Here is an 18,492-nt window from a genome sequence, read left to right as displayed (position 1 = left end):
GAGCAGCAAATGAAACAATGATGACAAAAATTCATAAACTGGAAAGCAAACTGAGGAACCGTGAAACTACACAAACCCCAAAAATTTGAATCCTAAATGGCAATGGAGAACAAAAGAAAGTTGGGAAGAAAATAAATTTATACTGTCATATCCCTAAAAGGTGTCACTGGAGATTCTCTAGGAATGGGAATGCAGGCAGGGCACAAAAGTGTAAAAAGCAGCTGGACTTAAGAGTTCCCCTCTGTACTTGGTTCATCAGGGTAAAGGCCCTTCTCTCTCTTCCAGCAAAAGTGTGAAAGGTCAGTTTCTACAGAAGACACATAAAATAGAGTGAAAAATATATTGCGACTCTGAGGGTTAATAGAAGGCTGATATACCAAACTTTGTGACTTCCAATCTTATTTTCCTTTTTTAAAACTCCCAAAGATAGGAAGTAGGAAATGGCACCTTCCTATTACCAATCTGGTCCAAGAAACAAGCTAATATCAACAATATGAAGGAACTCTGCTACAAAGCAACCCAATCAGATCATTTAATGGTGACTCAAATCATTGCCGAGTCTTATTTACACAGTTATTGTCTTTGTTTCCCACTCTAAAAAAAGGCAAAGAGGCAAGGATCATTAAATAGTTTTAAAAGCTTCTGTGTAAGACAGATATCAAAATAAACAAGTAATTTTAAATGATAACTTGCTAAAAAAGAAGACATGCAATGGGAAAAAAGTTGAATAAAGAATCCTATCCACCGTTACTTTCCTAAAAGAAATCAGAGAAGACAGTACCTTTAAGAGACACAAACATATGTTACTTTTAAAAAGTATTAAGGAATACGTAAGAATCCTTTGAATGTTAAAAATTACAGCAAAAACAAAAAAATCTCAGAAAGCAGAATGAAGTTAGGAGAGGAAAAAAATAGAAGACCAATCTGAGATGTCCAACACCCAAATAGTTGGAGTTCTAAAACAGAGAAACAAGAAAACAGCAAGAAATCAAATCAATAAGAGAACAAAATTCCTTAGAACTGAAGAATGTGATACTCTATGTCAAAAGAAACTGCCACCAATGTGCCTTGCCCAGCGGATGAAGAGATCCATCCCAAGACATCATCAGCATAGAGGGTCTCCTAAAAGCTTTCTGCCAAAAAAGTAAGTTCCCAACAAAGGATCAAGAAACAGAATGGCATCAGACTTCACTGTTAACAACACTAATGTCTAGAAGACAATGATGTCTTTGACAATGATTTGCAAAGGCAAACTTTTGTATAAAAAGAAAAATGAAACACACTACAGAAACTTAGAGCAGCTTTGCTGAAATGACCATAATAATTAAGCTGATTTTAACAAAACCCACACCCTAAAGAAGGAAGTTAAGATCATTCGATGTGAACATCAAGTGCTTCAATTCTATACAGGCGACCAAAAGACAGAGAGAGCAGGAAAGGGGTCCACGCTGTGGTGTAGCAGGTGAAACCAATATCTGCAGAACCTACATCTCAGGTGGGCACTGGTTCAAGTCCCAGCTGCTCCACTTCCCATCCAGCTCCTTGTTAATGTGCCTGGGAATGTAAATCAAAACAAACATGGAAATGCAGATATCAGTACATGGTAAAAGTGGTATCTAGAGTATTAAGGAAGAGATGGAGTACTAAATAAGCAGTACAGCTATCAAAAATAAAGCAGGATCCACAACTCAGACTATGTTTGAGGATAAATTATAAATGGGTCAAACATTTAAGAGGAAAAAGGAAGGCAGAGAAGAAGGCCCAACTGCTTGGGCCCCTGGACCCACGTAGGGGACCTGGAGGAGGCTCCTGGCTCCTGGCACCTGGTTTTGGATCAGCTCAGCTCCCGTCATTTGGGGAATGGACGAGTTGGTGGAAGATCTCTCTGTCTGTCTTTCTCCCCCTCTCCGTAACTCTGCCTTTCAAATAAAGAAATAAATCTTAAAAAAAAAATTAAAAAAGAGGAAAGAAGAGAAAACTGGAACTGTGGCTTAATTCAAGATTCTCCCATCTCTCATTTTTGAAATCTGCAACAAGAACTTACATTCAAAGAACATTTTCTTCCAACTTGAAAACATGCAAGATGAAAGATAACAAAAATACCATCGAATTTTCAGTTAAAATTAGGAGACAAATATAGTTAGCAAGTATTACAAATTACCAAAGAAAAGATGGAATAGTCATTTATAGTACAAAACAACTACAAATGAAAGCTTAATATCTATCAAAAGCAGCTGCCTTCAGGAGAAGAAAAGCACAAAATGTGGCAGGAAGGTCATATCAAAAATTCACTAAGAAGAATTAAAATATACTTTCTGAGAGTGAGAACTAAACAACTAACTTGCCAAGTTAGTAGGATAAGGATGCCACTATCACCATTATTATTTAACATTATACTGGAATAGCATCCAACATCATTTGAAGGCAATTAGAGGTATAAATATTGGGAATCAAGAGATAAATCCATCATTACTTGAAACTCTTATTGCAAAGCTTTAAAAAAATTCTAAAACGATTACCTGAAAAGCTACTATGGAGACTAAGAGAATGTAGCAATGGAGATAGGTATATAATTAGTATATAATTCAGTAACTTATATAAAACAAGAAAAGCTTTTCATTACATTAATTAAAACACCTGAAAGAAGCTACTTACGAAAAGTTTGTTTCATTTTACAGTTTTGGAGGTTCTCAATCCATAACTAAATGCGAGTGGAGGATGGTGGACCAGGAGTGGAGGAAAGATCACACAGCAGAGTAGAGGGCAGCTGGACTTAATTCAGCTTTTGCCCACTCTCAATGACATAAAGACTTCCTGGATGCCATAATTAAATCAAATATCTACTTTTAACCTATTAATACTAATGTATTAATATAAGACTTAGGGACTAAGCTCCCAATACATGGGTTTTGGGGGATACTCAAACCAACATCCAAACCATAACACCATTAATAAATATCTTGATTCATAAAGCCAGTAAAAAGATCACTTCAAAAATGTGTAACTCCTATATGAAAACAAATTGTAAACACTTAACAGAAGACTGGAAACAGAAACAATGAAAGGATATTTCATGCTCTTGATTAGCAGGATTCACTACCAAGATGTCAATCACCTTGGGCTAATCACTAACTTTAACATAATCTCCTTACAAAAGCAACAGATTTCAGGGTATGTCTGTTTTTGTAGGGTGGGTGGTATAGGTGAGACAATACGATGAAAAATAAACAATGCTAAAATAGGAAACTGGAAAAAATTAAAGAATCGAATAGAATAGTTCAATTCAGAAAAAAAATGTTATATTACTCTAATAATGAACTTTCCTGTGAATAAAGTCATACCAATTCAGTGTAGTGTAAAAGGTCTATATGTAAACCAAGACAAACATGGAAATGTAGATATCAATAATTGGTAAAAGTGGTATCTAGAATAATAAGGAAGAGATGGAGTACTAAATAAGCAGTACAGAATACCCAGCTATCAAAAATAAAGCAGGATCCACAACTCAGACTATGTTTGAGGATAAATTATAAATGGGTCAAACATTTAAGAAGAAAAAGTGAATTTAAAAGCCTCAGAACAATAAATTCAATTACATAACAATAAAAACTATCTGACAAAATTAGCAAACCGAATTCAAGTTTAATCTTACGGAAATACTTGCAATTCATAACACAAAGGGTTTATGTTCCTAGTGAATAAAAAGTTCCCAAAAATCACTAAAGAGTCAACAGTCTCCACAAAAGGAAACTGGTACAGATGATAAGATAGAAGCAGACAGTTCACAGAAAAAAGTAAATGTTTTAAAACAAGATCCTCAACTTCACTCACTTAAAAGAAGGAAATTAGAGGTAAGCTAAAACACCATTCATTATTTAGCAACCAAGCAAGCAAGCAAAGAAAAAAAAAAAAATCAGAAGTTAGACAACTCAGTTAGCAAGACAAGGTATTCTAGGTAAAAGGCACTCTACTTTTTTTTATAAAAAGGGCAAGGAAAGAGAAAAAAGAAAAGAAGGGACTAAAAAATCAACATTCACAATTATGTTAAAAGGTAAAAATTTTAAGATAAAAGAAAAATAAGGAACTAACAGCTGATATAAAAGACACATCAAAGGCAAAGTAGAAGAAAAGGACATATTGGTAAAATGTTAACCAAAAGAAAAAACTGTTACTAGAGTGAGAGCTAGAGTACAGGTTGCTGTCTGCACCCAATGCCCACATCCCATATAGGATGGTTTGAGTGCCTGCAGCTCTGCTTCAGATCCAGTTCCCTTCCCTGCTAATGTGTCTAGGAAAGCAATGGAGCATGGTCCAAGCAGGCTCCTGACACCTACAAAGGTGACAGGAATAGAGATCTGGGATCCTGGCTTTGACATTGGGGTCATTTGGGTAGTGAATCAGCAGATGAAAAGATCTCCATCTCTCTCTCTCACTGTATGTGTTTTCACTCCACTTTCTTTTCCTAATAATTGAATAAAAATCTTTTTTTAAAAGCGACTTAACTTTACTTACAACTAAATGAATGTCAATGGGGAAAATTACAAAAAGATTAACAACAATTATTATCAGAAAAACTTCAGGCCGGCACCATGGCTCAATAGGCTAATCCTCCACCTATGGCGCCGGCACCCTGGGTTCTAGTCGCGGTCAGGGCGCTGGATTCTGTCCCGGTTGCTCCCCTTCCAGTCCAGCTCTCTGCTGTGGCCCGGGAGTGCAGTGGAGGATGGCCCAAGTCCTTGGGCCCTGAACCCACATGGGAGACCAGGAGAAGCACCTGGCTCCTGGCTTCGGATCAGCGCAGTGCGCTGGCCGCAGCGGCCTTTGGGGGATGAACCAATGGCAAAGGAAGACCTTTCTCTCTCTTTCTCTCTCTCTCTCTCTCTCACTGTCCACTCTGCCTGTCAAAAAAAAAAATTTTCAAAAGATATCTACTAGGCTAGAAATGGTCACTACATAGGTGCTAGTGCTATGGCTTAGGATAAGAAATGCAAAAGAGACACAGATCTTCCATCAGCTTCCTCATTCTCCAAATGGTTGTAATGACATGGGTGCTTCTTCAGGCCAAAGCCAAGGCCCTGGCACTCAATCTGGGTGCCCCATGTTGGTGGCAAGAGCTCATGTAGTTAGACTAACCTTTGCTACTTTCCTAAACTCAGTAACAGAAACTGCATTGGAAGTGGAGTAGCTGGGCCTGGAACCTGCACTCCAGTGTGTGATACCAGTGGCTCAAGCAGCAGCTTAACCCATTTTTAACCTCTTTTTTTGTTGTATTTCCACTATACCTTTTTATGTTTAGATATTTTTAGAGACACAATAATTACTGTTGTGTTAACATTGTCCACAATATTCAGTATAACAGCATGCTGCCCAGGTTTGTAGCCTGGGAGCAACAGGCTATCCCATAAAGCCTAGGTGTTCAGTCAACTATCCCATCTAAGTTTGTGTAAGTACATTCTACGATATTCGCACAACAATAAAATTGGCTAAGGATGCATTTCTCAAAAGTATCCCTGTCATTAAGTAAGGAGTCATGTTGTGAACTTTGATTTTGACTGACAGCTAAATTAAAGCTTTAATGATAATGGAGGGAACATTCTCCAAGGACATGGCAATGAATATCCTGGCAGAGCTCTTGGAGCTACTTCTTAAGTACCACTGTAACGGCTCATGGAAATTTGAAAAAAGTGATGGCCGTAGGCAGTGATGTAGGGAGGTCTGAGCTGCTGGGCAGTAAAGGGAGCCAGGAATCAGAAGGCCCAGAGAAGTGATGTGCTATAATGAATCGAGTAAACAAGGCCAAAAAACGCATGGATGTTCCTGGGGTAGGATGTCTGAAAGACAGTTAATCCAAAAGTGATAAGGAATATGATAGGGGAGCTTAATGCTAACTGTTTACTGTAGATGGTGGCTGATGGTAGAAAATGGTTTTTGTAAAACTTGCTCTGTAGTAACAAGGAACATGTCTGAATCTTGAACTAGTAGAGGCTAGACAGCAGCACTTAACTGTCCTAAGTAATGTGAGTATATTAGTTTTTTGTTACCTCCACACATTGCTACAAATTTAGCAACTTTAAAACAATGCCCTATTATAATATCAAAATTCTGTGGGTCAGAAGTCTGGTACAGTGTGTCTCACTCAGCTGATTCTCTGTTTCAGGTTTACCAAGCCTGAAATCAAGATGTTGGCAGTACTGTTCCTTTCAAGAGGCAAATAATTCCAAGCTCATACAAGGTGCTGGCTGAATAGAGTTAGTTGCAGTTCTAGAACCCAACCTCATTGGGTTGCTGGCTTTTGATCAGGGAATCTTTCATCTGATAAAAACACATTTCCTTTACTTATTGGATATAGAAATCCCTATATCCCATGTCATTATATGATCATACATATTCAAAAATGTTAATTATTTCTTATTTATGTAATTTATTGGTGGTCAGTGTTCAAAAGCTATGGAGAAATCTGCAATGCTAGGTTTTTTAAATCCTTTTCCATATGTTTTGTTGTTTAGTATATTTTAAGAGGGGCCAGCGTCAGGGCATAGAGGGCAAAGTGGCCGCCTGTGATGTCAGCATCCCATATGGGTGCTGGTTCCTGTCTCAGCTGCTCCACTTCCAATCTAGCTCCCTGCTAATGGTCTGGGAAAAGTAGCAGAAGATGGAGTCAAGCATTTGGGTCCCTGCCACCCATGTAAGAGATCCAGATGAAGCTTCTGGTTCCTGACCCAGCACTGAGTGTTGTGGCCATTTGGGGAGGGAACCACTGGTTAGAAGATCACTCTGTGTCTCTCCCTATCTCTCTGTAACTCTTATTTTTTTTAAATTAATTTTTTTTGACAGGCAGAGTTAGACAGTGAGAGAGAGACAAGAGTTATAGACAGTGAGAGAGAGAGAGACAGAGAAAGGTCTTCTTTCTGTTGGTTCACTCCCCTAATGGCTGCCATGGCTGGTGCTGCACCGATCTGAAGCCAGGAGCCAGGTGCTTCCTCCCAGTCTCCCATGCGGGTTCAGGGACCCAAGCACTTGGGCCATCCTCCATTGCCCTCTTGGGCCACAGCAGAGAGCTGGACTAGAAGAGGAGCAACCAGAACTAGTACCTGGTGCCCCAACTGGGACTAGAACCCAGGGTACCGGCGCTGCAGGCGGAGGATTAGCCAAGTGAGCCACAGTGCCAGCCTGTAACTCTGACTTATGACAAGCTTTATTAGTACTCTGAACTTAACCATATGGGATGCCAGCGCCACAAGAAGAGGCCTAACCTACCATACTGCAGTGCTGGCCCCAAGTTACACTAAATTCACAAGAAATATTTTTCTTCCTCCAATAATAAATTAATCTTTGCTGACTGTAAACCTTCTACTTTATAAAGATTTTAATTTTTTTTTTTTTTTTTTTTTTTTTTTTTTTTTGACAGGCAGAGTGGACAGTGAGAGAGAGAGACAGAGAGAGAAAGGTCTTCCTTTGCCGCTGGTTCACCCTCCAATGGCCGCCGCTGCAGCCGGCGCACCGCGCTGATCCTGGCAGGAGCCAGGAGCCAGGTGCTTTTCCTGGTCTCCCATGGGGTGCAGGGCCCAAGCACCTGGGCCATCCTCCACTGCACTCCCTGGCCATAGCAGAGAGCTGGCCTGGAAGAGGGGCAACCGGGACAGAATCCGGCGCCCCAACCGGGACTAGAACCCGGTTTGCCGGCGCCGCAAGGTGGAGGATTAGCCTATTGAGCCACGGCGCCGGCTCAGATTTTAATTTTTTAAATTCTTGTGTACTAGCACTTAGCCAGAAACAAGCACACTGTACAGCTGCACAAAAATTATTTCTTTACATCCGTTATTGTAAAAGTTTTTTTCCATACAAAACTAAGACACAAACACACACATCTGCCTGAGCCTATACAGAATCAGGATCATCAGTAAAACTGTCTTTCACCTCCACCTCTAGTCTCACTGCAGGGTCTTCAGAGGCAGTAACAGGCATGGAGCTGTCACCTCTTATGATAACAAAGCCCTTCTGGACACCTCTGAAGGACCTGCCTGAGGCTCTTCTTGAGGAAGTGTCACTCCTTCCAGAAATACGTCCATAGTGGTTTGCTTGGCTTCTTTTTCTCATCATAAAGTTGCTTTTAAGAAGATAATGTACCATGAACATTCTTCTCTATTAATGAAAACCTTCTGGTGTTTGGGGCCATGTCTTCAAACTTTTTAAGGAGCTTCTTGAGGTCTGCAAAGTTTCTGCTAAACACGTCACAGTGAATTTTCTTGTAGGTTCTTCTTTTTCTATTCCTACAGTTTCCTTTTCTCTTTCCTCTTCTGGAGCTACAAGCTTACTAGGCAATAGGAATTTTTCAGCTTCCCTGGAATATCTTAAGGAAGATGATGAAAACCATATGTGATCTCAGAAAAAATGCATAGCCACAGGGCTGGCGCTATGGCATATGGGATTAAGCCACGGTCTGTGACTCCAGCATCCCGTATGGGCAACGGTTTAAGACCCAGCTGTTCCATTTCTGATCCAGCTCCCTGCTAATGCACCTGGGAAATCAGGAGAGGAAGGCCCAAGTGTTTGGGCCCCTACAACCTCATGGGAGACCCAGAAGAGGCTTTAGGCTCCTGGCTTCAGCATGGCACAGCCCCAGCATGGCAAATCTGGGGAGTGAACCAGTAGATGGAAGATCTCTCTCTCCTTCTCCCTTTCTCTCTCCTTTCCCTCTCTCTCTCTGAAACTCTGCTTTTCAAATAAATAATAATAATAAAATGTACATCTACAGTATATCTTTTTTTCAGAGAATCCAGCTTGCAACAAAGAAGCATTTATTTAGGGTACAAGATATTTATTTATACTAAACCACTATGAAAAAAAACCAGAGAGAAAGTTGGATTAATCTGGGAGAAAAGTAAAATTATACTACAGGCACAGAAAAGCTTAGGGCAACCTAGCAGGGATTTCTGAAGGTACACTACTTACTAGGGCCATCTCAGAAGTGAATAAAAGAGCCATTGTAACCCATGAGTCATACTTTGGAAATTTATATTCATTAGATAAAAAAAAAAAAAAAGAAGTGAATAAAAGACTAGACCTTTACACCCTTGCCTTGCCTTACTGCAAGATGAGAACTACCCTGGGAAGGGCAAGAGCTCATGCAGAGAGATTCTTACAACTGAGTTGGACTCAAAGCCACCTGATGGTTTTCTGCAGCATCCCCAAACCTGGGCAAAAATTCCTTGAAGGAGGATCAGGCTGCATGTCTCTGTGATTAACACAATCTCATTATTAAGAATCCCTCAGGCCAGCGCTGTGGCTCAGCGGGTTAACACCCTGACCTAAAGCGATGGCATCTCATATGGACGCTGGTTCTAGTCCCGGCTGCTCCTCTTCCCATTCAGCTTTCTGCTATGGCCTGGGAAAGTAGTGGAAGATGGCCCAAGTCCTTGGGCCCCTGCACCCAGGTGGGAGACCCAGAGGAAGTTCCCAGCTCCAGCTGGTGCAGTTCCAGCTGTTGCAGCTAATTGGGGAGTGAACAGTTAGATGGAAGACCTCTCTCTCTCTCTGTCTCTCCTCTCTCTGTGTAACTCTGAATTTCAAATAAATAAACCTTTAAAAAAAATCCCTTTTCATGCATTTGAACACCATTGCTTCTCTTTTACTTTACTTCCTTCTCTTCTTTTTCATTTCTAATTACAGTAGCATGCCTAAAGCAAAAGCCCAAGTATCTGTAGCACAAAGGATCTGCACCATGAAGACCTTGCAAGAGATACAGCACAGGGGCCGGCACTGTGGCATCCCATATGGGTACCGGTTTGAGTCTTGGTTGCTCCACTTTCAATCCAGCTCTCTGTTATGGTCTGGAAAAGCAGGAGAAGATGGCCCAAGTCCTTGTGCCCCTGCACCTGCATGGGAGACCAAGAAGAAGCTCCTGACTCTTGGTTTCGGATCAGCACAGCTCCCACATTTGCTGTCATCTGGGGAGTGAACCAGAGGATGGAAGACCTCTCTTTCTCTCTTTGCCTCTCTGTAACTATGCCTTTCAAATAAATAAATAAATCTTTAAGAGAGAGAGAGAGAGAGAGAGAGAGAGAGAGAGAGAGAGGTACATCACAGACCAGGGGCAGACAGAAGTTAATAGGGGTGGAAGGCGCCCACTCACAGCCATAAGAAGCCTTATTGATCAATGTTGCTTTGTAAAGTGCTTGTCAAAGCTAATACGATGAGAATAACTGACAAAATGATCTCAAAACAAACTTGTACAAGTAGAAGACTTTCTAACAAGAGTTAAATACATTATAATTTATATACTGAAACAAATTATACAGTATCATTGTACTGCTATAAAATTAAGCATTTATAATGCTATCTTTTAAATTATAATCAGAATAAGAAAAGTATATTTATAATGTTTTGCTCATATAGTGTTTAAAAGTACTCTTTTTCTTTACTTCCTTCATACAGCGTTTGAATTCCTTCTGTGTGCCAGCCACTTACTAGGGGCTGTATATACAAGGGGGACAGGACAGGGCTCCAATGCTCCAACCTTCAAAGAACTTAACAGGAGACAATAATAAAAAATGAAACAAAGTCATTTCAGACAGTGGCAAGTGCTATAAGAAGCTATCATTTGAGTCTGGCACACTGAAGAATGTACACTGAAAAAGAACCACAGTTAAGAACAATTCAGAAATTGGAAAGAGAAAACACAAAGGTCCCAATGTAAGAATAAGTATTTGTTAACAGCAACAAAGACCATCACTAGTGAAAAGCCATGAGCAAAGGTGCCTTATGTGAGGTCAAAATGTCAAGTTATGATCAATCATCCTTCCTTCTACTTAATCTGTTGTTTACTGTTAGAGAGTCACATAAATGACTGAGACTTGGAGCAGCTCAGTAAACACCTTCTGATCTTGCCAGCAACCAATGCTGCTTTCTATCATGTGGTTCACTGATCTAATACTATGAAAAAGATTAAATCGACATTTTCATAGAAATTGATGAGAAGAAATAAAAATTAGTGCAAAACTTTCTCATACCCCTTACAAGGAAAATTAGTTTTATATGTAACATTCAGTAATGCAAAAGATATTAGCAACACTTTCCCTTTATGCAAATAACTACATATATTTTGACTGAGTCACACTGAAGAGAGTAAACAAGTCATTTACACATCATCACATAAGTATATTCAGAATAATTAAGGTTTCCCTACATGTTAAATCCCTGCAAATAATTTACTATCAATGGATTTGCAATGCAATTGGTTTATGCTCAGAAAAAAAAGTGTTTACTTGCCTGACACATCAATGAGAAGTTCCAACTAATAGGTAAATATCACATGGCCTTTTCACATCAAATAACCACAATTTTGATAAACATTATTTGAAAAAATTATATTAAAACAAAAACCACTTTAAAATATACCTGAGTAAAATGTAATCTCTAAGCATGAAAATACAAATGGTGTAAGTGCTTAATTAATAGTGTTAAGACTGAATTGTCTAGCATGAGAATTTCTACTTAATCACGGATTAATACTAACCAAAGTCTGTCCTATAGTCAAGCTTCAGATGACCAATTCCAGACTAGAGTTATAAAAAATACCCCATGACTTGATACCAAGGTAAATATATATTAAGCTAAGAAAAATTCTCAATATCAAAGCCCCTAGTTATGAGTCAATTAGGTTCTACTTATTCCTTAATATAAAGTGACCAATGCCTATATACATACTGCCATACAGAAAACTATATACATTATCCTCTACCAGGGGTAAGGAACGTCCAGCCTGCAGATCGTATAAGCCCAGGGAAATCCTTTGGTCTGGCCCTGCTAAGGCAGTTGCAGGCAGGACTCAAAATTCAATAAATGTCTAACAGGTCAATTTTTATACTGATAATTTTGTATGGCCTGTGAATAATACAAATATTCAAATGGTCCTGGGCAGAAAAAAGGTTCCCCTCCCCTGCATCTGTTCCTAACTTACTGCTTTATGTATTCTATCAGCTTTTTTTTTCTCTGAAATACTCGAGTCTGTCCACACTAAAAATTGGTTGTGAGAAATAATCCCTCTCTTCTTTATGATCTCTACACAAGTACCATAAGAATCCTGTTAACAACCATGGTATCCACAATTGCTACCCTACCACTTACTTGGATATTACCTGGATTTAAAGGGCCTTAAGCCTACAAAACTATCTCTGGCTGTGACAAGTTTGATCAACAGTACCTACACACTGCTTTAGCCTTTAAATTCTCAGACTTGTAGGGTCTTTCAACATAAAATCAACAGACATCTGATACTGATGTACTATAAATTCAAAAGAACTTCCACCAGTAACTCTTACTGATTGCCTTCAATTGTACTGGCCAGCAATGCTCAAAGTATGGTCCCCCAAAGCCTTTCAGAGAATCCACAGTGTTAAAACAAGTTGCTTGCCTTTATTTTTATTCTTGCACAACTATACAGTGATGTTTCCCAGAGGGCAAGTAACATGAGATGATATCACTCTGATGGCTAATAGAATGGATGCATACATATTCTTGGTTTTTTAAGAATTCTTTAAGGTAACAGATCTAGGGTATTAATTTGCTTTCAGAGATTAACCCAGTTTTGTTCTTCATTTATCTACTGTGCTCTACTAGCAATACCAAAATCTATGTATCTGTATGAGACCATATTTCATTTATATACTTCAACCAAAACATAATAAAGCAATAAATCGCAACATACTGAATGCAAAAGCAGATGAGAATCCAGCTGTCTTCAATTAGGTCAGCCATTAAAGAGATTTGCAAAAGTGTAAAATAATAGTACTCATTTTACATTTTTTTTGTTTCAGAAAATATTATTTTTCACAAATGTGCTTATCTTAACATGTTTTATATATTTATTATACTTATCTTTAAATGTATTAAATATTTTCTACTGTCTCCATTTATTTCTGATATGGTAACTACCAACAGATATAACCCACTAAGCAAAAGCTCTTTGGGGCACTGGCATACTGCTTATCACATATTTAATCACTTGCTTATATGTTAAACTAAGAAAAATTCCCAATACAGAAAGCCCTTATTTATGAGTAGGATAAGTTCTATTTATTCCTTAATCTAAAATGACCAATCCAAATATATATGGCTGCTAAATACAAGACAACATTGTTATCTTGTTGTATAGTGTGTAGGTGTTGTTGATCAAACTTGTCACAGCCAAAGACAGTTTTGTAGGCTTACAAGATTTTTTTTTCTTTTTTCTTTTTTTAAAGATTTATTTATTTATTTGAAAGGCAGAGTTACAAAGAGGCAGAGGCAGAGGCAGAGGCAGAGGCAGAGGCAGAGGCAGAGGCACAGAGAGAGAGAGAGAGAGAGGTCTTCGATCTGCTGGTTCACTCCCTAAATGACCACAACAACCAGAACTGAGCTGATCTGAAGCCAGGAAGCCTGGAGCCCCTTCTGGGTCCCCCACATGAGTGCAGGAGCCCAAGGACTTGGGTCACCCTCTGCTGCTTTCCCAGACACACTAGCAGGGAGCTGGATCAAAAGTGGAGCAGCCAAGACTTGAACTGACACGGGGACACTGGCACTGCAGGTGGCGGCTTTACCCACTATGCCACAGTGCCAGCACCTCTACTCTTAACAATTGCTACATGTGTTCTACTGGGCTTTTTCTCTGAAATATTTTATTAGTCCACCCTAAAAACTGGTGATGAGAAATAATTTATCCCATTTATAATCTCTTTACAAGATAAAAATAATTATTGGGGCCAGCATTGTGGTGTGTAAAAGCACCACCAGCATCCCATATGGGTGCTAGTTCCTGTTCTAGCTGCTCCACTTCTGATCCAGCTCCCTGTTAACGGCTTGGGAAAGAAGCAGACGATGGCCCAAGTCCTTGGGCCCCTGCACCCACGTGGGAGATCTGGAGGAAGCTTTGACTCCTGGCTTGAGTTTGGCCCAGCCCTGTCATAGCAGACATCTGAGGAGTGAACCAGTGATGGAAGATTGATCTCTTTCAGATAAATAAACCTTTAAAAAATAATTCTTATTTATTAAACAGATCTTGTTTTCACCATTTAATATTATAAATTTTTATTTCAATTACCATAAGATTGATCTCTCTGCCTCATTAGTGTTTCACATTCCTTCTACTTTATAACTCAATAACATAACTGTGGGGAGCAACTCGGACTAGACTAAGTTACTGGAATTAAGACTTATTCTGTGCATCTGCTCTCCCACAATATGGCGCTGAGAAGGGAAACAGCTTCTACACAGCTGCCTCCAGTTCAACCAATAAACTGTAGGACCTGCTCCTGATTGGAGGAGAGCAGCGTGCTTGGCATGTGGATAGCAGAGTTGGGATTGGTGGAAAAGGACTATAAAGGAGGAGAGAGACAACATGCACCAGGAACATCTATCCGAATAACATCTGAGCAGCCCCCGAGAGAGCCGGCCGGCGGTGTGCCGCTCCCCCGCGGAAGTGGGGAAAGTGGCAGGGGGAACCGCCCTTCCACGGAGGTGGAAGGGACGGTAGCCAACCCCGGGAAGAACCAGCAGCAAACCCGGGGAGGGCCGAGCAGATAAAAGAACAGCGCAGGGTCCTGTGTCGTTCCTCCACGAAGACGGGGAGCGACATAATGGTGCCGTGACTCGGATATGAAGCCTAGGCAGGGTTTAGTGTCGTTTCTCCATGAAGAGGGGGAGCGACACATAACATTCTTAAAAATAAATTGGAACCACAAAACAAAGCAAATATAGTACAGAATAATGAACACAACAACAATAAAATGCTTAGTCATGTCAGTTGACAGCATCTTTTGGTCTCAAGTATCTATAAAATGTTATATAGTGAAAGGGACAATTTTTAAAAGATTTCTTTATTTGAAAGGCAGAGTTACAGAAAAGCAGAGGAAGAGAGAGAGAAAGAAAAGAAAAAGAAAAAGAAAAAGAAAAAGAAAAAGAAAAAGAAAAAGGAGAGGTTGTCCATCCACTGGTTTACTCCCCAAATGGCCATAATGGATGGACCTGGGCTGATCTGAAGCCAGGAGCCAGGAGCTTCTTCTGGGTCTCCCATGAGGATGCAGGGACCCAAGGACTTGGCCCATCTTCCACTCCTTTCCCAGGCCATAGCAGAGAGCTAGATGGGACGTGGAGCAGCTGGGACCTGAACCGGCACATATAGGATGCCAGCACTGTAGGTGGTGGCTTTATCTGTTATACCACAGCATTGGGCCTGTAAAAGGGACTTTCATGGTTTTAACATTGATACTTTTCAATTCTGAATAAAAGATACTGGTAAAACACAGTTTACAACTAATTGGATTTAAATATGCCATAAGTCAAATAATGATGTACTTACTGTATTATTTTATAAAAAATTACTTCTATTCCAGCACTATCATGAGTTTCATGTTTATTGTCAATGTGTGTTTCTAAATCTAAATTTTAAAAACCATTATGGAGGCTCTATTCTTGAGACTTCACACTAGTAACCTAAATGGAAAAATTATGATAAATACAAGCAATATTTTCTAATAAAGATGAATGGTAATTGAAAAATTAATGTTACATTTAAAATACATTTCTGAATACGGTACACAGCACTGAAGCACTTTAATTAAAAAACAAGTTTAAATCACACTTAATCATTCATCTTTTTCACTTGCTGCCAACTTCCTTCTATTCTTCAAACACATGAAGTAGTTTATATTATTTCCCCAAACAATAAAACCATTTATCACAATTTCACTATATTTATTGCTAGTCCTTACAGATAATTTATATTTCCCAACATAGATTAATTAGAAAAATATTACAGAAGCTAAATCTGCACTTTCAACACAAGTACAGAAATACAGGTTAAATCATGAATAGGATAGTATCTACCAAATGTCATTTTAGGCACTCAATGTGGTAATCAATAAATTGATAATCTTCAAATTGGTCATTATACCCTTACTATACTATACTATATTCACAGATTACAGACTAATTTAAGGCATTTAGCAAGGGCTAATAAAATCCAAAATAATAATCATGTTTACAAATGAATTAACATGTCTGGAATCATTAATATATGTCAGCCAGTAGAATAAGTATTTCACATATATTATCTTACTTTATCATCACAATAATGATATCAACAGGTGTCATATCCTCAAATTTGCCAATGAGGAGATGGGCTTTGAGGGCTCACCCATAACCACTAAGCAGCAGAGATGACATTAAAGTATAAACAGAGAGCAGGTATTTAGCCTAGTAGTAAAGATGCTCATAACCCACATAGGACAGACCACTAGCTTTGGCTCAAGACTCCTGATTCTACCTTCTTGCCAGTGTAGACCCTGGGAAGCAGTGGTGATGGCTCAACTAAATGGGTTCCTTCCACCCAGGTGGAAGACTACACTTAGCTTCTGGTTCTTCGCTTTGACCCCAGCCCAGTCTCAGTCATTACAGGTATATTGGAGGCTAACCTGTGGATGAGAATTCTCCTGCTCTGTCTCTGCCTCTTGAAATAAATAATTTTTCTAAAAACTCAAAGTACAAAAAGTTCTGATGAAATAATACTCAAGTGAAACATTTTTAAGAATACTTTATTAAAGAAATAACCACCACTTTATAAGTATTCTTTATTACCATAACAAATCCAAAGTTGCTTTGGGGAACCATCACTATAGCACTCTTAATCCATTAAACTTCCAACATCTTGAACTCCATCCTCGTTTGAAGTAGTAGGTATCGATCCCAAGCCAAGCCAAACTGATCTAATATGATACACTTGTTATTGGAGACACTGGAGAAGATGCAGATGCAAAATAATAATAAATAAACCAAAAGTATGATGGATATAAGCCTATTAACTGACAGCAGCTACCCCAGCCTCCAGATGAAAGTCTGTTTTCAAACAGAGCCAATACCAAGGAAAACAAGGCTAACAATTAAAGAGGGCGCAAATAAAGTCATTGGAGCCACTCCATCAAAGTTTACCTTAAGTCAGTCACACCACAATCTTTTTGGTTATGTGATCTAATAAATCTCCAGAGTTGAAAATTTTACGGTATAAATCATATCCAGAAATCAAATACTGCATTTAGTTACTTCCAATCTGGGGTCTTAAAAACAGTAACAGGAATAAAGGAATCATTTTCAGAAAGGTAATTGGAACAGTACACTGACCTGGCAGAAGGCCATCAAAGCTTATTGAAACACCAACTTTCTTCAGATTAAATCGATTCAATATGAAAGCCCGTTATCTTGTTTCAATGTGAGTTCTAAATGAAAATTCACTTTATACATAATTTTCAATTTAAACTAGAAGAGGGTCAAGCATCATGGGGCAGCGAGTTAAGCCACCACTTGATTCCTGCATCTCTTACCTGAGCACTGAGTTTGACTCCTGGCTACTGTCATTTTGATTCATCTTCCTGCTAACATACCTAGGAGGCAACAAATGATAGCCCAAGTGCTTCAGCTCCTGACTCCCATGTTGGAGAGAGACCAGGGTGAATTCCTGGCTTCAGCTCGGCCTATCTCAGACCAGACAACTGTGGGCATTTGTGTAGTGAACCAGCAGAATGAAGATCTTTCTTTTTCTGTTCCTCCCTCTCTTTCACTCTTTCAAACAAATACATAAAATCATTTTATTTGGTAGACAAATGCTTTAAAACATCAATCTCAAGAGAAATTTTTCAACACGATCACTACAGGAGAAAATATCAAGAACAGTACTACTTTGAAACATAACCAATAAGACAATTCACATTTAATATATAAGCAATCCCTGGCTAACCCCGCAATTTGTGTCAGCTCTTCTATCTTTTCTACCCTGAAGTTATTCAGCCGCCTGAATTTTCAAACCAGCAGTCTGAGCTAACGGCACCACCTAGTGCTCTATATTGGTCATTATATGATTTTCTGCCTTAAACTTCCTCTGCAACTGAAGGATGCAGTCTAGTCTTAGTGTTAGTCTTTCATGAAGAATTCTTCCAAAAGTCATTTCTTTCTCATTCTCATATACATATACACATCGTCCTGTCTCCTCTCACCCTTTTCTCTTTAAGTGTCAACTTAGCTAACAACTATTTAGCATGCCCCTAATCTTTGCTAGGTAGCTGGTACTCAATCTATATTACCATCAAAAGCACTTTATGAAGTTAATACTGTTAAGTATCTCATTCATACGCCACAGATTACAGATCACTGGACAGGCAGTGTGACTCCGAAACCCATTTTCTTAATTACTACCCCTATGGCATGCTGCTTTTTAAACATTTCTTCTTTTCATACTATGGCCAAACCACAAATCTAATTTCTAAAACTGGTAGTAAATGGATCTATTATAACTATTATAAATGGCAGTTAAAGTGAAAATTAGATTTTAAAAAATCAGATTCAGTTCGCCACTGGAAAGTGTCTAAAAGATCTTTCAAAAATTATTTTGCTTTTTTTCCACTTTTGGTTTAAGCTGAGCTTTTTTCAAATACCAACACAGTGAAAACATTTTGGGTTACTTTTGTT

The 18,492-nt window shown here is 39.0% G+C and overlaps 1 protein-coding gene across 5 annotated transcripts in view; it reads right to left on the bottom strand.

The window, feature by feature from the left end:
• ADK (adenosine kinase) overlaps positions 1-18,492 on the bottom strand; it is a 598,204-nt gene that overhangs the window by 445,465 nt on the left and 134,247 nt on the right. The window contains exon 1 of one of the 5 annotated variants that reach the window (XM_089313495.1): positions 2,656-2,755. The exons of the other annotated variants lie outside the window; for them this stretch is intronic. The gene's annotated coding sequence lies outside the window, so the exon portion shown is untranslated. Of the gene's footprint in view, positions 1-2,655; positions 2,756-18,492 lie in introns of those variants that run through there. 5 annotated transcript variants of the gene reach the window in all.

Source organism: Oryctolagus cuniculus, chromosome 15 (genome assembly GCF_051225735.1).
Source record: "Oryctolagus cuniculus isolate XC-2025 breed Fujian yellow rabbit chromosome 15, ASM5122573v1, whole genome shotgun sequence".
NCBI lineage: Eukaryota > Metazoa > Chordata > Mammalia > Lagomorpha > Leporidae > Oryctolagus > Oryctolagus cuniculus.
The sequence above is the reverse complement of the archived record's forward strand: the minus strand, read 5'-3'. Positions and strand labels throughout refer to the sequence as shown.